Below are 17255 nucleotides of genomic sequence, written 5' to 3' on the forward strand. Positions count from 1 at the left end.
TGGTTTGGAAAAAAAGTATCGAAGCGAGAGGGCGAGAGCCGGAGCAAAATGCAGTGAAAAAAAGGCGACTAGCTGGGGAAAATTAATAGCATCATGATGTGGGCGCCACGGGTAGGCGAGAAGGTAGATTAAAAAAAGCATAAATTAGAAGCAATTATTTTTTATGATTACAGCGCAAAATTACCATCCTTCTCGTTAATAATGTATCATCATTCTTGTGCCGGCTTCTCTCATCCTTTTTTGCATGGAGTGTGCATCTCCATCTCCTTTTTTCCTGTTTTTTTAACGCTTGTGTTTGCTCGTGTTTGTTCGTGGATATCCTTTGGACTTTGGCAAATAGAAGCAAGCGGAGCGGGTAAAAAGGGAAAAAATATTCAAGGAAGCTGGAAGTGAGTAGTGGGAGCAGTCACGGATTGCCTCGTATGTACAAGCGACTCGAAGAGCAACCTTAAAACAAAAAAACCCAACTCAGAAATGAAAAACGTCAGAAAGGATCCAGCGAAACACGATCCATAGGAAACTTCGGGACCCATGCAAACCCTCCAACACCGCGTTGCGGGAGTTGAGAGTTAGTTAATTAATAAAATCAGTACATTTCGCTTCTTGCATACTCCGTTTTCTCCGCTGGTATCTCATTTCGAGCTTGGTTCTTGGGCACCAATTAAAAGCAATACTACAGCCCCACCACCGGTCGCTCCCGCTGCCAGGCCAAATCATAATGAGAAATGCTCCATTCTGCCCGCGTCCTTATTCATCCCTCCAACATGCTTCGCTGATGCGCACAATCCTAGCTATTTATTTTGTTTGCTGGAATGGTGTTTTTTACACTCCCCTTCACCCTGTCATTTTGCCTCCCGTCACTCAGTGTCCCACGAGGCAGCAAACGTACGCTACGCTTTGACAGATGATAATTTTCTTGTGAACTGTCAAATTAATCTTTCCCACTTGTTATCGTTTTGCAGGCGCATTTTCCTGCTGGGTATGTTTTTTTCTTCCCTTGCTCTCTCTCTCTCTGCTCTCTCCTGTTTTCATTTGACTCACTTAGTCTAACGGTAATGAAAAGCCACCGGGTATCGAGTGACTTGCGGGTGGGTGGGAAATAAAATTATGAAAAAAATAATTAGAGGGATGCTTGTCTCATGCACTTAATTTATTTGCAGCCATCATCATGCTGTTATCTGATCGCAACCTTGGAAGCAATCGCGATAAAGACGTCATGCAGTGCGCGGGTAGCGTACGCCAAACGGTTACGGTGTGCGTGGCGGCGGTGGCAATAGACATTTATCGTAAAACACCGACCCGAGCGTTCTATTTCTGAGGCGGTCTGGTATGCTATGTGTTTTGTGGAAAATCATAAATTGCAGCACGGTGGAGAGAAAATTCCTTTCTCTTAGCCACCACCGCCTCCGTGAGATGCTTGGGAGAGGGGTCACGCTGGCTGTGCTATGCTGTGCACGGTTTATTGATTACGCTATTTATTGGCACTGCTGCCACGGTTCAGCGGCTGCAGTTCTGGGGGAAATGCTCAAGTGCTTGCTCGTTCAGCAAACAGTTGTTTGGCGTATTAATGATCGGTTCTATCGGAGCAGTGGAACTGCTGTGGCTAACATCGGAAGGCAATGGATGGGTAGCTTCTGGTATGAATGGGAAAGCATTCGTTTGTTGTTTGTGTTTGTTTCGTTGGTACATTAATATTATTTTGATCGTTTTGCACAGCTTTCCAGTTGAGACGGTGAGTGGTTTATAAGAAATCCTTGCGTACAATTTTCATCACAATGCTATAGAAGCTAGACCAAGCTGTATTCCACTAAAGGTGGCTCTATTTATGTCGATAGGAGGAGTTGCAGTAATTAACAATGACCAGTTACAGTGGAGCTCAACATAATGTAAAATAGGTAAAACTATATTAAGTGTCTAAATGAGTGCTGGTTGAAGGGATAGGATCGTCGGATTATATGAGTCAGTATTTGAATCGATTGGCAAAACCGTCTCCGTCTTCAATGTCTTCCTAAAATGCGCTAGATGGGCTTATACTCACCACGCTAGTACTCACGGAGAAGAAGACAAAGAGAAGTGATGTATGAAGTTGATGTAGTACAGTAACATTATATTCGTCAGCTTAATTATTTTGATTCATGGTGACCATTCTTCTCAATGTCTTCTTCTTCTTCTTCTTGTTCTTCTGTTTAGGTTGATGGGTTACATCAAAGTCTTTGAAAGAGAACAGGTCGAAGCGTTTAGAGTAAATTGACAGAAAGCCATGGGAAAATTTTGACAGTTAAATTGAACATTGTTTATGTTTAGCGATGGACGTTGCTATGGAGTGAATAAGAGTTTTGTTCAACATTTTGCACTCATTTCCTATTAGAATATTACAATAAGTAGAATCCAGTTAGAATATTACATGGCTGATACAATCCAAGGATCTCTTTTATCATTCGTCGCCGGGTTATAAGCAGAAGACGGTATGCATATTGTACTTGTGTGTGCCGATTCCATGTTTCATTTTACTCTCAGTGTTTAATTGAAGGTAAATAGGACTTCTGTTACCCAGTTGGAACATGTAAAGTGCTGTTTTATGCCTGTTAAATTTTTCGTTCTTCCAGCAGGACCGTTGCAAACAGTAGTGATTCGTGGCCACGGAATGGCAAGCAATGAGGTTATCTGTATACAGAGTAGACTGCAACTATTTCTACTTTATTCTCCAGAAGTGATTGATCGCAAGAAATTTAACCAATATAATCTTCCTAATAGTAAATTCGTCCACTTTTCCACGTTAACTATTAGCCGTGTTTTTGTAAACACTTTTTCATGAAACTGTCAAAAGCGAGCTGAAAATGGCAACCTAGCAACGGGCTTTGCATCGACCTGTTCTCCTTAATAGATCTTGGGTTACATCCTCATATACCCTCTTTTTGGGAGGTATAATCAGAGGCGTACCATCTGAGTTTGGGAGTGGACTGTCATCCATGTCTCCTTTTTTTGTCCAGGTTGGTTTATATTATGTCGCTAGTTACTGGATAACTTCTCAAGGTCAAGGTCTGCCTGTTCTCACTAGTGAAGTGGGCTAGGCTTTCAGTGACTTTTTACTCTCCATCGAGATATCTGAAGGTCTAAAGTCATATATACTGAAAAACGCCAGGGTGACCATTATCTTTCGTAAATGTATCAATAGTGGTGAAATTCTTAGAAGTACAGTTATTGTTTTATGATTTAACTAGCCAATAAGGAGCATGTAAGCATCTATGGCTGGAAATAGACGAACCGAGATCGTCGCGGTACCGCGAAATTCGCGCCTTGTTTATAACAGTTGTAGAACAGTAGAGCTGTCAAATCTTCCGCGCCTCCAATCGCGCCTGCTGTTTCGCAGAAACCCCAACTTCGGTATTGCTGAGATTTTCGCGTTAGCGCGAACCGATTATTTTTACTTTTTCTCGCGGATTTGTGTGAAAACTCGTGTCGTGAAATGAGTTTTGTATTTTATTTTGCATAAACTATGTGAAATAAATAATTTGATTCGCAAATTGATAGAAAAATATTTCTTCTTGGCACATTCAATCGTCACCAGACCTCGGATGGATCCATACACGAACCGCGATTATCTCGGCTATCTGTCAGATTTTATAACATAATTGACAGCTCAAGTCATACGCGATTTTCGCGGTACCGCGATGATCTCGGTTCGTCTATTTCCAGCCTATCAATAAATTGCAATTAAAATACAACACGTTGTCTAGTGCGAATATAATCGTTTTTTATCATAAAATAAAACAAATTAAAGAAGAAAAAATCATATTTTTCTGACTGCTCCGCTGCATCCATAATGGTAGCATTGGATTCGTATAGTGTATAATATCGATTGAGTCAATTGTGTAATGTAGCATTGTAATAATACTGCAGTCAACTGTGCTTTGATATCATTTTTTCACTATGTTAAATTTCCACATTTGTTAAAAAAGAAATAAGTTCATTTTATGTATATAAAACATACTTCCGTTACTTATTTTTTTGTGAGAATAATTCGAATGAACAAAACTACGATGAAAATTTTCCAAAATGAACTGGTTTTGCTAGTTGTATGAGTATTTTAACTATACCAACATATCTGTTCCCTGTACCTATAACGGTTACTATTACCAGTATTGGTATGTTTTCCCTATGTAAGATTATTTATGAACGCAAAATTGCATGATTAGTATGACAAACATTTGCAGCAATACATTATGAAAGGTAAATCACCAATGCAATATGAATCGCAATTGCCATAAATCTAATTATTTTCATTGCAAACATCCCGAGTTGAGTATGGGTGGGGATAGTCAACTAACAAATTATGTTGTTTTTCTTTGTTCGCAGCCACGCAGGACGCCGCATAAAGAAAACAAAACTAATGCATGGGCTTGCAAACGGCTAACAAGGAGACGGAGGGCTCATTTTCCCCTTTGCAATGATTGCAATCACATTCCATTGGTAACCGTGATTGAACGATGGCTGGACAGGGAAATTTGTAACTTGCCATGTTTAGATAGTGATTGTACCGTCGGTTCCGATCGCTTCATTTGTCGCGGTAACGAACGAATGCATTTGCGCAAGCATTCATTCGATCGTCCACCGGCCACGATGGAACGGTAGCGCGGGAACTTGTTTTGCCTTACGCCCCTATCCGCTAGCCATTTGATAGAGACCGGTGATGCCGGAGGGGATGGGCAGAAGCTTTCCGCCGCCACACGGTAGCAACTTCATTCGGTGACGTTGCTTTCTGCGTTTCAAGCTGTTGATGATAGCTGCCGGGAGCATCTTCAAAGGCTGGCTGCGGCTGGTAGCGATCTTCTAAGACGTATATTGAAGTGGAGGCTGATCAGAGGACAAAACCAGTCCACTCTCGAGCCCATTGGATTCAGTCGCAACGCTTGCTCCATATCGTAAATTCCTTCGGTTTGTCTGGCACTGCTGTCAGAACGGTACGCCCGTCGGGCAACGGTACGCCGTGCCCGGGAGTTCGTTCAACTCAGTGGCCAAGCCTTCCCGCATTGCGATTGAAATTAAAAGTAACGAGCCGATGTGGTCGCGATCGTACCATCCAGTTGTTCAGCCGGCGTTGGAACCCACGAAACCGGTAGACCTGTTATGGGCCGATCGTGGTCATGCTGCGCCCGCGGTTACATAAGCCCCCACCGAGAGGGACCATCGACGCAATGTGGCGTAAATCATGCAACATTCTCATTACCCTCACCGAAGATCTTGCACTTCAGCAGGCGGACATCCTTGAGCCGGGCGCCCTTGGTGCAAGCAATGCCATTGGAAACTACCTTCCTGCTGGCTGGTTTTCCTACCCAGCGCGACTCGGAATGTTTCTGCTGCTGTGATGTTCCTGCCCAAGAACGTCCCCACGCCAATGGGCGTAGGACGGCAGCAGGGCAACTGGATTTTCATTAATTTATTCATGATTCCCGATGTCGGGTGGGGCAGAGCTGCACGATTGTGGCTCGTTTTGACGTCGACCTGTCAGGAGTTGCTGACCGGTAGCTCGTTTTCAAACGTACGACCTTAAGCTTGGATATTGTTTTGCAAGGGAGAACGGCCTACGCGATCGGGCAGGACGCGGTGCTGCAGTAAATGCAACGGTTTCGATGCACTTGAAGCTGCCAGCTTGAGCGAGGAGGCGTGTTTTGTCTGAATTCACGGTGTATTTTTCTCTTTCTCTTGCGGCCTTTAAATCGTTTCAAGTTTTCGATGAATGAGCGGCTAATTAAAATGGGAAGTTCAACGTCACAATAGGTTGACAGCAGGGGGCAGCTATCAGATTTAATTATTTTTTAATGCAAATTAATGATGGGAATGAAACGATAAGAATCGTATTAAATAAAGTGTATAGTAAGTGTAAGTATATTGCATGATAAGGTGTGAACAAAACCGCACATGCCGACTGTTTTTGCTATTTTTGGTGAAATATGTCCGTTTTGAACATTTTTAAACTTGTTGGGAAATATAAAAGAAATTTCGACTACATTTGTTCCTGTTCAATAATGTACAGACGCGGAAAATGATTGTCTCTGTGCATCAAATAATTTGCCAATCAAATCAATCCTGTCCGTGATAAGGATCGCCCCAGTGATTCGGATGATATTTTTCACTTCCCTGCACTCATCTTGAAGGCGCGTCGATCCAACACTAATCTCACAATTCAACACATTCATCCATTTGTTCCACATGGTCGAATCATTGTTCAACAGGACGCGTTCGACGGTACCGCCCGCATTGTGTCTGGAAAGACGAAGGCAACGCGTGGCAGTAAAAGAAAGGAGAAAAGCGTGAGCCCGAGAAATACCCCCTTGCGAGTCCTTATCATCAGCGGTTGGCTGACGTTGAATGGGTTTTGAATGAGCGGTGGGTATTAAATTAAGCAGGCTGATGAGATTTTGCAATAAACAACGTGTAGCAACCGTATTACCGGTTCGCTGGCATTTCTTTTGCTTCGGATTCATTCGCCCGAACCGTTTGTTTTCCCATTGCATCCTTTCCCTTGGTATTGTGGCTTTGGCCGTTGTTGTTGTTGTTGTTGTTGTTTTTTGCAACACGCGCCGTCTCACTCTCCCTTCGCATTTGGGATTTAGCCAGTAAGGTTTCCACATTCGCCCACGGCCAAATGCCTGCCGTTTTTCATCGAGATCAACCATTCGGAAGGAATGCGGAGAACGTGAAAGCACACAAACACACACACACACACGCAGAATGCCGAAAAAAGTAAAATAAACCACAGCAATCGCTACAGCTAATTTATTTTTATTGCGTTCTCTCCCGGCCGAGCGGGACTTTAAGCTGGTGGCGTTGTGTGTGTGTGTGCGCGCGGTTTCCCTTTGGCTCGGCGGGTGCCGCGAACCAGGCGTGGGGGCAAGGTCCCTTCTCGGGGGGTTGGGGGCAAGAAAGAGGGGAAAAGTTTGGGCCAACAGGCCCTTCGGTCCCGGTCGGCGTCAGCCAAGAGTTACGGCGTGTGCGTGTTTCGATCGAGTCGATTTTCCGTGGAAATGGTGCAGGCTCGGCAGTGCGTAGGCGCCCACCAGGCAAACACACAAACTTCCTTCGCTGAAAAAGGAGAACCACGTGGCAAAGTAATGGTTGGCAAGGAGCAGAGGGTGAGGGGAACTGGGAGGGTGCTATGCCGGGGGAGAGCTTAATTTAATACTTCCCGAAAAATTGACTCCACAGCTTGCCCAACTGCCGAAAGGTGTCTGAGGTGAGGAGTGCCGCCTGATAAAGTGGCATGCGAAGTGGGTACGTCGGAAGCATAAATCTGTAGCCGAATGGTTGGAGTTGGTTGCGTTTTTGTTTCCGTTTTTGTTTTGAAATCCTCCTTAAGGCGCTATTGGTAGCGATAATTCCAGCACTTCCCTCACGTAAAAGGTGACAATTTGCCCAGCCACCACCAGCCCTTCAATTAGCTCGGCACTTAAGGGGCACGAAAATTATGGGATTACGCTAAAGCTTACGGTGCAGCTTGTCTGGTGGAATATGTTTCACTGTCTTGTTCTTTCTCTAGCCCTGTCGGTGAAAAGTAAATTCCGTGCCCGGGCTTCGCTAACGCGCGGTCGGTCACGAGCAATCCTACTGTGCCATCATTCCACGACAGTGATAGATATCATCAGGAGAATAGATAAGATTGAAATCGATTTTTCTTGTTACTCTAGCTAGCTAACAACGTCGGAATGGTCCAGTGTCAGTTGCAGACAGATAGACGGTAGACGAGCAGTCATGATGGATTTAATTTCACTGATCATAAATTTTATTTCCCTCTTCTTAGCGCTGGCGGACGGTTTACCCTCCCCAAGGGCAAGGAATGGGCTCGATTTGATTTTTGATGGAATTGCACAGCATTGACAGCATCGTTTGTGTTCCTGCTGGAGCATCACAGTACATTCATTCGCTGAAGATGTTTGTGCAAGTTATCCCGATGCATTTGCTGCAAACAGGTTAGCATCAAGCGGAAAAGGGGGGAATAGTAAATGGGTGCAATCCACTGTCCACCTCTCGTCCCTTATAAGGAAAACGTCTTATCGTTTGTTTGCCCACGGTCTGGGATGGAGAGGGGAGGAACGGAGGGGTGGAAATTGAGACACACAGCATTAACAGCCCGGAACACTCAGCACTGTGCTAACCGAGCGGGCAGAGCTTGTGAGCAACGATTTAATGAGTTTCTACTATTAGGGAGGATCAACGGGCAAATGGGGATCCTTTCGCGCCCGCACTTTCCGGATCCTGGCAGTCTTTTACGATGGCAATCTTTGGAATGGACTTTTTATGGCTGGATGTGTCCATCCCCGGTCGGATGCTGGACCAGGGATGGCTCCGCTACAAAGCATCGTTCCGTATTCTATTGAGCGTGAATGATGAGTTGCCGGTCGAAAGAGAATGATTGATAATGATGGTTGAACCGGTTAGAGGCACAATTTCCGTTTGACCCCTTCGGATGGCGTCGGTGTCCTTCAACAGCAGAGTTAGTGCCGGGATTGTGTTGTTGTTTTTGGTGTTGTTATGTGTGCGTTTGTTTGTGGGATAAGTTCCATCCGAGAGGTCCGTTTTAATTGTGCAGAATTTAATTTCGCGTTGTTTATGTATTTTTTTGTTTGGCTCATGCCAAGATGGTAGTATAGGATTTAATTCGAAGAATTTGGATCTCGTAAGTCGTTGAGGCTTAAGGGTGGTATGATAATGCAAATTTTTGTTTAGGCACTAGCTAACTCGAAGGTGTTGGAGATTCTTTTTCTTAATCATATTGACATGATGTTATATGATCAGTCATAGTCTGAATAAACTATTGAGATAAGTGGTCAGATAATGAAGACAAGTTAATTCAATCTTTATAGGTAAACTTTGATATTTATGGGTATGATTTAAGTGATAAAATGTACACGATGTTGAATATTTAATGTTCTTTAAAATCGTTCAAAGTTGATTGATCATCCGATTGTCATAAGGTTGAAACTTTACTATACGACTTTACTAACGAAAAGCCCTTGAGCCGCACCATAAAAGCAAACAGGCAAAAGGTTGATAATCACTTCCTACTCATTTTCTATTAGCAGGTTCAGTTAGTTTTGTTGACCTACATCGAACCCACAGTATGTTCTGAAAGCTAGGAAAACGGGTTGCAAGATGTAATCGAATACATGAATACATAGTAGTGCAAGAAGCGGAGTATTCAAGAAAACTAGAACCATTTGCCACTCCTTCCCATTGGATTCCTTCCTAAGCAATGGCCGTTATTCACAAACTTTAACACGACAATATCGAGTCCATGGAGTTCCAGTGTCGCATTCGAAAGTTACCGTTAAGGTGCAAAATTTATGGCAGAAAGCTCGCAGGGATCGCGTGTTCAGTTTTGCCCGTCTGTGCGGTGTCCCGGTTGTTTCGAAAACTCCATGAATAATCGCATGTGTCAACGAAATTGATCACAGTGGTTGCTCCGGCGTAGTGAAATGGCGGTGAATCAGCATCCTGGTAGGAAGGATGGGGGGCTTGTACAATGGGCTTAAAATATCTCCACTGTTTGCGATGGCCAACGGGATAAAACAAAGCGATTGCTGTGGTTGAGGATGCAAGGCGGGTAGGGTGGCACAGTGGCCGGAAAATAAAAATTATGACCTACCTCTTGTCAATGTCGATTATCTTAAATCAATTTCGTTGTTAATAATTTGTCGACAATTGGCGATGCATGGCCCTGTGGACCTGATTTACATAGGGGCCCAGGTGCAACCCATCGGAGAGGTTACCGGGGGCGATGATTTAATTTGTATTTAATTTTATTCATCGTTTATTAATATCCGTATTTTGGCCCCGAGCCTACGAGGTGATGGGCACAAAGAAACGTGCGCGAGTAAGAAGAAAATAATTACAAACACAAAAAAAAAACAACACATACACCCTTTAACGCTTTGCAGCACGCTGTTGCCCGGAACTTAAAGCACATTGCAAACGCTGACCTCAATAATTGGGACGAGACGGTCGAATGCAACCTTCAGTCAAGGGTAAATAACACGTTCGCTGATGGAAAAATATTGATTTTAGGTTCTGGATCTTGCCGTTTGCCTTCTTCCCATACCCGTCCCTTGAGAACGGTCAGAACGGTAGCGGGGAGACATTGAAGTACTTTGATCACTGTCAGGCTACGGTTACGGGTTTGCAAATTGCCAAACTGTGGCCAGTGAAGCGCTTAACCGAAAAGCAAGCGAAAATCACGATCGCAGCGTTCGATGGCGTAAACGCGTCCTAATCGCATTATAACACATCAGTGCCATTAAGCATTACCACATACTTCATAATGGGCAACGGGATGACCGAGAGCTCTAATGAGTACGCGGCCCGAGTCAACGCAGCAGCCAGTGAGCCTGACCGAACCCTGAACAGGCGTGATTATTCTTCCGACGCGAATCTCTCGCCCAAGCGAAGCTCTCGTCGATTGCTGGCAAAGGGAATCGATAGCAATAATTATGGGCTCCCCATTACCATCTGCAAACTGTGCGGTCGCCCGGACTCGGCAACTGCTGCTGAGGGCCGCGTGAGTGCAGTTCGGCAAAAGTGCATCGATAATGCGAAAATGATTTGTACACGGCTCCAGCTGTGCGGTGCGCGGTCCAGTTGACCGAGTCTCACATGCATCCTAATGATGTCCGCTTCTAACAAGCACGCTCCGGCACGTCCAGAGTGCTGCTGCGATGATGACGATCCGAAGAGCATCATTATCATCATCATTCTCGTCATCATTTACACTTTTTGAGCTGGTGGAGTTGCGGACTGCTAACGTCGACACGCTTCGACACTTGACTAGCGGACTGCCAATTCCGTCCAGGGAGCTTGGACACATATGCACATTCCCGTGTGTTAACGGTACTACGCGAAATCGAAAGAGCGAGTAGAAATTTACATATGATTCATGAAAATAAAATCTCGCCAAATCTACAGAGCGATACAGGCGGGAGTGTAGACGGAGCTAAAACGGGAGAACGCCGTGAATCGCACCTTTTTGGATCGGAATGAAGAAACTGGTTCTTCGGCGACAAGAAAATCACAAGAAGGACCACAAGAAGGTGTGATTGGAGCGGGGGACGCATCGGACATTCACATCATCCGGACCGAACGCTACAGTCTCCAATATGAGCGGCGTCATCGTGTAGTTCACAGGTTTACGAGCGTAACGGTCTGGGAGGAAAAAACACGATCGCCTTGATCTAGTGATGTAAAGCAGCCAACAACCGCACCGTCAACAACCGCGCCGACAACAACCGTTGGCGTGCGTGACGTTCAAGTTCAAGTGTGACATGATGATCGTGTTGCAAACCGAACTGTTGCAGGGTTGGATCAATGTCACGACGTTGCAAAACCTATGCCGCGCAACGTGGCTAGAAGAAAGATTTTTGGAAAGATGCTATTGGCCGTGTTTTGTTTATTTTAACAATTTGTTCTCAACGAAAGCGCGTTGGATTGATGGTTTGCTCAAGAGCGAGGGAAGGATTTATAGTTGCCTTGTTGTGGTTGTTTGCGGGCGGCTTATTTATAGGTTCATTGGCAGGGGACGGGACAGTTGGGCTAACAGATGAATTTGAACCGAGAAAAAGATCATTATCCGAGCTGTTTGTTCCAACGCTCACGATTACTTGGAATGGAGAAAGACGATTGACCGATCGCCTTTTAGGTCCAAAGAGTGACTCATCTTTCGTTTCGAATTCAATACTAGTACCGACACATCGAACCGAAGGTCTAACCTTTTGGATTTTAAACTATTTGGTTAGTTTAAACTATTTTAATTATTTAAACAAAAAGTAGACCAAGGGAAAGACGGTGATTTTATTGAAATATTTACTTGATAATTTACTATACAAGTTCATGATTTTACAGTCAGGTGTGTAGCCTAGTGACCTAAACGGATTGATGTACGATAAAATAATGACGCTAACATGGGATGTTTATTGTTGAAAGCCTAATTTTATTCAATAATTAACCAATTTTGCCTTCCTCAATATGCTACACAGTTTTGCACAACGATAATTAAATTTTATAATTGTCAAAGCAAAAATTCTATGGAGGAAATGGTCCATCGTTCAACTAAAAGTACCTATAAAATATCAAAAATGGTCACGTGTTGCTTGCAACAATATTATTTTTGTGTATAGCAAGAATACTTTTTAGTACATTCTTAGGTAAAGATTATATCAGCATTAGGTCGTTGATTAGGTTGAGCTAAAGTGCACCCCAACCGCAACTAATACTAGCTTAATATACAGAATGTAATGGAAGATTAGAATTATTTTTCTGTGTCATTAATTTGCAAAGTGAACCTGTGGGCCATAGTCGTTCAATGAAGTTTATTACGATCACGATAGTGTCATTATCGAGCCGGGGAAGTCTCGGGACCATCTCGTATTGCACTTCGCGTTAATGATCAGAATGCGCCAATCTCGGCTTGCCAATCTTCAATGCAACTTGGGTGTGAAATCTGCACGAAACGGCGCTGAAAACTTCACCCACTAATGAGGCAATAAGGCCGATAATTGGAAAATCCGCGACGTAATTGACCAAAAGTTCCGATATTTTCGTTGGAAAGGCTGGAGAAAATTGCATAGCCGAGCGACGAGCAGCAATGAAGTTAGGGCGTACCACTTGAGCAGGTTTGAGAGGTTATTTGGACGCCAAGGAGCCGAAGAAGAGGTGCAGTACAAAAATAGTCAGTGAAATAGGTATGAGGTAAGAGCATAAACGCTTTTGATTACAGTTAGATACTGTGGCTATATTGGAACCCTTCGCCGTGCACCCGTTTAATCGAATGTTCCCTTTTACTTCAGCACAAGAACTTAAACAATGGGGACATAAAATTTCTCACCGATCGTGATCGTTATGCTCCCGTTCGAAGGAAATTGGTTGACTCTTTCCTACGACCATACCGAACAGCCAGCACAGGGAGAGTATCCGAAAAAGGAGGTAAAATGATGGCCGAGTCCTGGGAAGTTCCCTTATCCTGATGTAACCGGACGGACGATGGATTCAGTGTCACCGGAAAAGGGCAAACGGTGTTTTGAATGGCTTTGCCCGCAGGCTAACGAAGGCAGCTTGCTGTGAGGCGCTTTGGGAAAAGGCGTACGAAACACACTGGACGGTGACGGTGCACGGTTTCGAACACCCGGGCCGACAAGTAGCGGCAGAACCAATTGCACAAATCGTTAGAACCTAATTTGATTCACCGTTCTTCGCACGCCGTCACCGTGTCGAGTTCTTTGTGTTCTGGAGGGATTTTCCATTCGCGGGGTGACACAGGACTTGATAAATATTTGTGCACTCTTGCTGCACTTCTGCCTCAATTAGTCAGCGAGGCTCGATGACAAAGTAGTGGTAGCAGGTCGATGTATCATTCTGGGAAGGGACGAGAGGGTGACAAGGGGAAAGGGGATGGTAAGGGTCTAACTGTGACAAACGGCACGGCGGGCGATCTCGTTATGCTAGACCGTGTTCCAGAGCGTTTGCTTCGTACTTGGGCAGCTTTGTCTGTGTAAACTGTTGACGCGATAATCGCAACGGTAAACACGAGCAGGAGATGGTGTGTGAGTGGGATTTTTTCTTCGCGCAACTGCAAGTACCGTAGAGATCATTGATCTCTCACCCATACGTTCGTGGAGCGATGCACCACCGCGATGTACAGAAGTGTGATGACAATTTGCAATCGGATTGATCTGTCTGCGAGTCAAGCCGGAATGAAAAAGGAGAGGGGTTGATTCGGATTTTATGACTTTTTTATGGCGTACTCTTAGCGTGTGTGTGTGTTTTATCTTACAAGTGTAGTGCAGCAAGAATGTGTGTGTGTGTGTTAATTAATTTGCATATCTTCCGAGCTTGTAGAACCTTCCTGCAAGATCACTGGCATGATGCAATCGTGCAACAGTTGGCACAGTTTTTGGAATTGCTTGAAAGTATCTGTGTGTGTGTTTAAGGTGGAGGATGGTGGCGTTAGGGTCGTTAAAAAGTTGTTTACCCCTCAGCAGTAAACCATGGACCATTTTTACCCTTGCTATCAATTTGGGGTTTCACATACAAGGATCAGAGATTCACTCGAAGGACGCCCAGAAAGAATGTGTAATGATCGAGGAAAAGAGTGTGATATAGAGAGAGAGAGAGAGAGAGAGAGAGAGAGAGAGAGAGAGAGAGAGAGAGAGGGAAAGAGGGAGTTAGCACGAAGGATGAGCCACAGGAATGGGCAAATAGAGTATAAAAAAGGCACACCGAACGGCAACAAAACCGCCACCCCAAATGGGCCCTGTTGCGGGTCAGAAGGTTTCGATGGGTAAGGGAGGAATTATTTTACATATTTTACAGCTATCTTTGGGATTCCTCCCTCGTGCCATCGTCACCTTCGTTCTGATCCTCGCGGTGGAGCATTTTTCCTATCCGAGCCACTCACCTCGGCCCTCGTCACCTATTCGAGTGATAGGTTTTAACGGGTGTTGCTGGACACGCCGTAGCTTTCCTCCCCGCGGCCGGCCATTTCTTTATGGAGTGGAAAATATTTTGATCCAAACCCTCGCGCTCGGCTCGAGCGGGACCAGGCTGTTGGGCTGTGCTGTTCTGGTGCGCTGTTTAATAATTTATACAAACGCTTACCGGATCGGAATCTTCCCCTCTGTTCTCCAGTGTAGGAGATGGACGCGTCTTGCGTGGAGCACAGTCACCCGCAGTCACCGTCTTTCTGCAATTGGCGCTACTACACGTTGTTGGGCCCGGTTGTGATGGGCAGTAAAAGGCAAAAGGCGTTGGATCCCTTTAGAGAAATGGGATGGGCAGTACCACCACCATAACGAGGAGACAAGGACTGCTGCTGTGCTGTCGGAATGCAGCTAGACTGTTTATGGAGACTTTAACTTATCGAGGATTACATTTTGTCTGTGATGTCAATTATTTGTTAATTGTGTCTCTTACGATAGGCAGGCTGCACCGCAGGCGTAGAGGATCAACGTTTACTGTAGATGCAGCAAGGGTATTACAGGCCAGGCCAGAGAAGAGATGCGATAAGAAAGAGGGGGAGCGAATTTTCCGGATTGTTTTCGGAGAATCGTTCAACTAACAGATAAAGCCAGCTAAATACTCATTAGATTCGAAATCTTTATGGCTCTCACTCAGAATCATTCGCAAATATTTCGAATGTTTAAACATATAACTATGTAATATATGTATACACAATGCGTTTATATTAAACGAGTTTAATGAAGTAATTCTAACTTCTATAACTGTATTATGTGATGATACGGTTTTAGTTTGCTTAATATATGAGTAGGTTAGTAGCTTCATTTAGCTGTATTTATGTCATAAAATAACGGTGCCATGCACCTTGTATAACAGATAAAATTATGTAGAAGAGTTTAATACTGAAGTACTTTGATGAAGCTACATGAAAGGCCTCATAAAAGAGCTGTTGAAAATGTGCAATTTGCTTGCGTCACGAGTTATTCCACTGCACATTCAAACTAGATGCCGCATAAACATCTTTTGTATTGCATGTATTAAAATTACATTTGCAATGCTAAACAAATGGCAAACAAACCAACCTATCGCATTCGAACGAAACTGCTACGCCCAAACCGCTCTGTTAGCGATGCGCCAAACCGTGCCCACCAGTTGTTGATTGATTCGAAACTGTCGGAAAGGATGTGTAACCGTACGCATATCCCAGCTTTCCCACGACTGCCGATAGCCCTATCGATTGGATCTAATAGCCGTTTTCCAAACCCATTTTACAAACCCGGAATATTCCATCACACCATTCCGAATCGAGCCCGTCGCTCAACCCATCCTTTAAACCATGAAACATTAACGAAACGCACTGCCCAAGGACCCTGGGACTACCCGGGAAGGCCAGCAAACAAACGCAGGGTGAGCGTAAATGTGGGATAAATTTTTACTGCCAGCCATTTGTTTCGACAGCAGCGGGCTTCCCAGCGTAACTTTATGGGCGCATTGGGCGGGACGGGCAGCTACCACACATGCGAATCGTCAAAGTCTTTCCACACACAGCGGAGGAACTCTCGCGGGCATGGGGCACGCTAATCGAAATATTAAGGCACCTCACGTATTTCTCATCTGTAAAAATAGCCATTGCAGTTTCGGCCGGCTGGGAGGTGAAATATTCCACATTTTGAGAACAAAGAATCAAACGGCAGTGAGCGATGAATGGCGGGAGGAACGGTCCGGCTAAACGGAGCTACCGTAAATACTGCTCGACTCCACTCCGTCTACTTCTCCGCCCCTTACCTCACGATTAGTGGTAAATGGTTTGGGAATGGAGGTGGGAGCGACGCTACGGGTTTCAAGGATCCTACCTGCCGGATCCTGCACACGGTAGCTGCGTTCGGGCAACACTTTGGGGAGGTTCGTTTGATTGAAGCAAATGGTACGGCACCTATCATCAAGTTGCCGAGACACGTACATGGCTAAGCAAACGCAACCGTGCCGTGTTAGCTGGCCCACGTGTTCCTCCCACCGCCGACGCACTACAGTAGATATTGGATCGTTTGGGTGGATGGGACGGGACGGGAAGTCGAGATAGGGTTTGTGGGCGAGGCTGCGGGTGCCGGTTCATGGTGGGATCGTTTGAAATCTATTACGCATTCGGGCTTCCCTTCCCGAGCGCTTGTGTGGCGTTCTGGCGCTAGCTCCCGTTTCTCGAAACGGAGTCAAATTCTCATTTCCACTGGACACGTGTGCTGAGCAAATTGATTTGACAATTTCTGTTTGCAATAAACAACATGGCCCGAGGGTGGCCCGCGAGTCGCGGAAGGTGTGTTTGATGTAAAACTAGCTGAAGCGAATTATCCCGCCTCATGGGTAGGTTAACATGAGCATTGGCGGTTTCGTGAAGCGAACTCCCATTGCGGCGTTGTTGGTGCCGGAAAAGACGAGTCAGGGCAGGCAAAAGTTTGAATCGGCGAACCCCTTTTCTAAACCCTGAATGGAACTGAACGATTGTTAGCGATCAATCAAGTTCGGGCTTTAAGAAGAGGAATAAAAATAGCACGAGATGGCAGTGCTGGATGGGCTAAATGGTGGATCGATCCCGAAACCGACACTGAAACCGGATGCTAAGGTAATTTATAACCCATCCTGGTCCGTGTTGTTGCGCCGCCGCCACCGCATAAAATGAGCGGCCGGTGGATGTGAGCAGTTAGCAATAACAAAATAAAAATATCGGGATGTGTTCGTGCAGGGGAAAATCAATCCACCTC

At 45.0% G+C, this 17255-nt stretch overlaps 1 protein-coding gene across 1 annotated transcript in view; it reads right to left on the reverse strand.

The window, feature by feature from the left end:
* LOC120895016 (serine-rich adhesin for platelets-like) overlaps positions 1-17255 on the reverse strand; it is a 54959-nt gene that overhangs the window by 23684 nt on the left and 14020 nt on the right.

This window comes from Anopheles arabiensis, chromosome 2 (assembly GCF_016920715.1).
Source record: "Anopheles arabiensis isolate DONGOLA chromosome 2, AaraD3, whole genome shotgun sequence".
Lineage (NCBI taxonomy): Eukaryota > Metazoa > Arthropoda > Insecta > Diptera > Culicidae > Anopheles > Anopheles arabiensis.